Below are 5,980 nucleotides of genomic sequence, written 5' to 3'. Positions count from 1 at the left end.
TGCCCACCTCAGCCTCCCAAAGTGCTGGGATTACAGGTGTGAGCCACCACACCCGGCCTAGAATCTTGTATGTTATATACGAATATCCAGGTTACCACTGAAAATCCCTCATTATACCCAGAACCAAAAAGATCTCAACCTGAATGAAAAAAAGGCAATAGATATCAACCCCAAGATGACAAAGATGTAGATTATTTGACAAAGATTTCAAAGCAGCCATGATAAAAGTGTCAGCAAGCAATTTGCTTAAAACAAATTTAAATAATAGAAAACTCGGCTGGGTGCAGTGGCTCACGCCTATAATCCCAGCACTTTGGGAGGCTGAGGTGGGCAGATCACCTGAGGTCAGGTGTTCGAGACCAGCCTGGCTAACATGGCAAAACCTCATTTCTACTAAAAATACAAAAAAATTAGCCAGGCGTGGTGGTGTGTTCCTGTAATCCCAGCTACTCAGGAGGTTTGAGGCAGGAGAATTGCTTGAACCTGGGAGGCAGAGGTTGTAGTGAGCTGAGATTGTGTCATTGCACTCCAGCTTGGGCAACAAGAGTGAAACTCCATCTCAAAAAATAAATAAATAAATAATAGAAAACTGGCTGGGCATGGTGGCTCACACCTGTAATCCCAGCACTTTGGGAGGCCAAGGTGAGTGGATCGCTTGAGCCCGGGAGTTCAAGACCAGCCTGGGCAACATGGCAAAAACCTATCTCTACAAAAATACAAAAATTATCCAGGCATGGTAGCATGAGCCTGTGGTCCCAGCTGCGGCTGGAGCAGCTGGGACACAGGGCACCAAGTCCCTAGGCTGCACACAGCTCAGGGACTCTGGGCCAGGCCCATGAAACCACTTTTTCCTCCTAGGCCTCTAGGCCTGTTATGGGAGGGGCTGCTGCAAAGGTCTCTGACATCCCCTGGAGACATTTTCCCCATTGTCTTGGGGATTAACAGTTGGCTCCTTGTTACTTATGCAAATGTCTGCAGCCTGCTTGAATTTCTCCTCAGAAAATGGGATTTTCTTTTCTTTTGCATCGTCAGACTGCACATTTTCTAAACTTTTATGCTCTGTTTCCCTTTTAAAACCAAATGCTTTTAACAGCACCCAAGTCACATCTCGAATGCTTTGCTGCTTAGAAATCTCTTCTACTAGATACCCTAAGTCATCTCCCTCAAGTTCAAAGTTCCACAAATCTCTAGGGCAGGGGCAAAATGCTGCCAGTCTCTTTGCTAAAACATAACAAGAGTCACCTTTGCTCCAGTTCCCAACAAGTTCCTCATCTCTATCTGAGACCACCTCAGCCTGGACTTTATTGTCCATATCACTATCAGCATTTGGGGCAAAGCCATTCAACAAGTCTCTAGGAAGTTCCAAACTTTCCCACATTCTCCTATCTGCTTCTGATCCCTCCAAACTGTTCCAATCTCTGCCTGTTACCCAGTTCCAAAGTGGCTTTCACATTTTCAGGTATCTTTTCAGCAACTGGTACCAACTTACTATATTAGTCCATTTTCATGCTGCTGATAAAGAGACACACCCAAGATAGGGCAATTTATAAAAGAAGGAGGTTTAGTTGGACTTACAGTTCCACGTGGCTGGGGAAGCCTCACAATCATGGCGGAAGGCAAGGAGGAGGAAGTCCCATCTTACATGGATGGCAGCAGGCAAAGAGAGAATGAGGAAGACGAAAAAGTGGAAACCCCTAATAAAACCATCAGATCTCGTGAGACTTATTCACTACCATGAGAACAGCATGGGGGAAACTGCCCCCATAATTCAATTATCTCCCACCAGGTCCCTCCCACAACATGGGGGAATTATGGGAGGACAATTCCAGATGAAATTTGCGTGGGGAAACAGAGCTGAACCATATCAGATGGAAAAAGTTGTATCATGCAAATGTTTATTAAAGGAAAGCAGGTGGCTATATTAATACCAGATAAAGTATTATACCAGACTTCAGAGCAAAGAAAATTACCAGAGACAGAGAGGACATTATATAATGATAAAAGAACCAGTCCACAAGAAGACATAGCAATCCTAAATGTGTAAATATCAAAGAATAGAGCTGCAAAATATGAGAATCAAAAACTGGGGCCGGGCACGGTGGCTCACGCCTGTAATCCCAGCACTTTGGGAGGCCAAGGCAAGTGGATTGCCTAAAGTCAGGAGTTCAAGACCAGCCTGGCCTACATGGTGAAATCCCGTTTCTACTAAAAATACAAAAAATTAGCCAGGCGTGGTGGTGTGCACCTGTAATCCCAGCTACCTGGGAGGCTGAGACAGGAGAATCACTTGAACCAGGGAGGCGGAGGTTGCAGTGAGCCAAGATTGTGCCATCACACTTCAGCCTGGCGACAGAGTGAGACTCCGTCTCAAAAACACAAAACAAAACAAAACTTTGCCAAGCGTGGTGGTGACTGCCTGTAATCTCAGCTACTTGGGAGGATGAGGCAGGAGAATCACTTGCACCCAGGAGGCAGAGGTTGCAGTGAGCCGAGATCATGCCACTCCACTCCAGTCTGGCTGACAGAGCAAGATTCTCCCTCAAAAAAAACTGAAAGGACAAATGGATAAATCAAGAATTATACTTGGAGACTTTAATACCCCTCTCTCAATAAATTATAGACTAATTAGGCATAATATCAACAAAGATATAGAAAAAGAAAACTCAACGGAAACATCAACCAACAGTATCTCAACAATATTTATAGAACACTCCACCCAACAAGAGCAGAACATATGTTCTTTTCAAGTGCTGTAGAACATATACCAAGATAGACCATATCTTGGACCATAAAACAAACTTCAACACATGTTAAAGAATTGAGATCATGAGGGTATGCTCTCTAATCACATAGAATCCAACAAGAAATTAATAGCAAAAAGATAACAGGAAAACCTCCACATACTTAGAAACTCAACGACACACTTTTAAATAATCTATGGGTCAAACAGGAAGTCTTAAGGGAAGTAAGAAAAACACATTAAATTGAATAAAAATTAAAATACAGCCAGGTGCGGTGGCTCACACCTGTAATCCCAGCACTTTGGGAGGCCGAGGCAGGTGGATCATGAGGTCAGGAGATCGAGACCATCCTGAATAACATGGTGAAACTCCATCTCTACTAAAAATTTAAAAAAAAAAAAAAATAGCCAGACGTGGTGGCAGGTGCTTGTAGTCCCAGCTACTAGGGAGGCTGAGGCAGGAGAATGGCGTGAACCCAGGAGGCAGAGGTTGCAGTGAGCCAAGATTGCATCACTGCACTCCAGCCCAGGCGACAGAGCAAGACTCTATCTCAAAAAAAAAAAAAAAAAAAAAAAAAAGAACTTCCCTGAGACTGGATAAATTGTAAAGGAAAGAGGTTTAATTGGCTCACAGTTCTGCCTGGCTGCAGAGGCCTCAGGAAATTTAACATTATGGTGGAAGGTGACAGGGAAGCAAGTCCTTTCTTCACAAGCCATCAGGAGAGAGGAGGATGAAGGACAAGTTTCCAAACACTTATAAAACCATCAGATCTCGTGAAAACTCCCTCATTATCCCAAGAACAGCATGAGGGAAATCGGCCCCATGATCCATTCACCTTCCTCCCTCAACATGTGGGAATTACAGGTCCCTCCCTCAACTTGTGGGGATTACGATTGGAGATGAGATTTGAGTGGGGACATAGAGCCAAATCATATCATCTGCCTATATTGAAATGATTACATGATTTATGGCAATGTGGTGAATTACACTGGTTGATTTTCAAGTGTTAAACCAACCTTGAATTTCTGTGATCAGTCTGACTTGGTCATGATGGATTGTCCTTTTTTGTATATTGCTGGATTTGATTTGATCATATCACATTAAGGATTTCTGTGTGTGAAAGGAACATCAAATCTTGGGACCCCCAAATCACTAAACTAAAGGAAAAAGTCAAACTGGGAACTGCTTCGGACAAACCTGCCTCCCATTCTATTCAAAGTCATCCCTCTGAGGCTCCCCTGAGACAAATGCCTGATTGCTTCCTCTTCCCTATCATTTATGTAAAAATGCAGATTCACAGCCGGGTGTGGTGGCTCATGCCTGTAATCCCAGTACTTTGGGAGGCCGAGGTGGGTGGATCACGAGTTAGGAGATCGAGACCACCCTGGCTAACACAGTGAAACCCCATCTCTACTAAAAATACAAAAAATTAGCTGGGCGTGGTGGCGGGTGCCTGTAGTCCCAGCTACTTGGGAGGCTGAGGCAGGAGAATGGCATGAACCTGGGAGGCGGAGCTTGCAGTGAGCCGAGGTCGTGCCACTGCACTCCAGCCTGGGTGACAGAGCAAGACTGTCTCAAAAAAAAAAAAAAAAAATGGCCGGGCGCGGTGGCTCACGCCTGTAATCCCAGCACTTTGGGAGGCCGAGGCGGGCGGATCACAAGGTCAGGAGATCGAGACCACGGTGAAACCTCGTCTCTACTAAAAATACAAAAAATTAGCCGGGCGCGGTTGTGGGCGCCTGTAGTCCCAGCTACTCGGGAGGCTGAGGCAGGAGAATGGCGGGAACCCGGGAGGCGGAGCTTGCAGTGAGCTGAGATCCGGCCACTGCANGCTGAGGCAGGAGAATTGCTTGAACTCGGGAGGTGGAGTTTGCAGTGAGCTGAGATCACACCATTGCACTCCAGCCTCGGTGACAGAGAAAGACTCTGTCAAAAAAAAAAAAAAAAAAAAAAAAAAAAAAAAAAAAAATGCGGATTCACTGAACTAGAGTAAATGGTGTATTCAGTGGAAGGCTGATCAAGGACTCAACAGAATGCAACCTTTTGTCTCGTGCCTACCTCTAACCTGGAAGCCCCCACTTCGAGTTGTCCCATCTTACAGGACCGAACCAATGTACATCTTACGCAGGAAGCTCAGAAAGTTTAAAATAATGGCAGAAGGTGAAGGGGAGCAGGCACGTCACGTGGCAAAAGCAGAAAGGTGAGAGAGAAAGAGAGAGAGAAGAGGGGGAGGTGCCACACACTTTTAAATGACCAGATCTTGTATGAACTCAGGGTTAGAACTCACTGATCACCAAGAGGATCCTGGCCCAAGCCATTCATGAGAAATTGGCCCCCATGATCCAAACACCTCCCACCAGGCCCCACCTCCAGCTGGGGATTGCAATTCAATATGAGATACAGCTGGGGACAAATATCCCAACTGTATCAGCAAGGATATTTCTATATTTTGGAAATCTTTCCATTCAAAATTGACAAAATGAAAAAACAAAGGCTTGTCACTGGAAGGGGTAAACTTCAGTATTACGGGGGGTTGTGGGGGGCAATTGCTCAGGGGGAACTGGCATTTCCCAGATTCATTCCAACTCATTTGATCAACGAGTCATTACTGTGTGGGGTTTTTAAAGAGTGGCTGAAGTATTCTATTGCTGCAGCAGAGAAGGATCCAGGCAGCCCAGCTTCACGTTTTGAGTCTCGGTGGTGACTTCAGCGTTTAGAAACAGTTGGTTTTGGTTCAGTTCTAAAGCATTATGAATTCTGTTTAACTATGAACAAATTCTTACTTGACCCTCTAAAGTAGATCTCCTATCTTTATGATCTGTTTCATTTTCCATTAAAGTTTTAAAAACATATTTCAAATATTCCCTGGCATCAAAATGAAGTTATAAGACCTCAGAATCACCAACAAAGGCTCTCTTTCCAGAATGCGAATGTGTGGGGAAGTTTTATTCAAGTGATTTTCGTGTGCAAAAAGAGATTAGGCACGTATAAAGCCTGCCATAAAAAGCACACACGTTCTCTGGGGGATGTCTCAGTTTTGATTTCAGGGTTCAGTCTCCGCGAGATAATGATCGTCTTTAACATACGCATATTTCTTTTCTTTTTTAGTTTGGGCTTGTTTTTTGTTTGTTTGGCCTGTGTCCCCATTGTGACTCTAACTTGCCAAAACTTCAACCTGGAAAATGGCATTCGAGATTAGGCATAACATTACGAAATTATACATACCTCCAAATTTTTTC

The sequence above is a fragment of the Theropithecus gelada genome, chromosome 10 (genome assembly GCF_003255815.1).
Source record: "Theropithecus gelada isolate Dixy chromosome 10, Tgel_1.0, whole genome shotgun sequence".
NCBI classification, from domain to species: domain Eukaryota; kingdom Metazoa; phylum Chordata; class Mammalia; order Primates; family Cercopithecidae; genus Theropithecus; species Theropithecus gelada.
The sequence above is the reverse complement of the archived record's forward strand: the minus strand, read 5'-3'. Positions refer to the sequence as shown.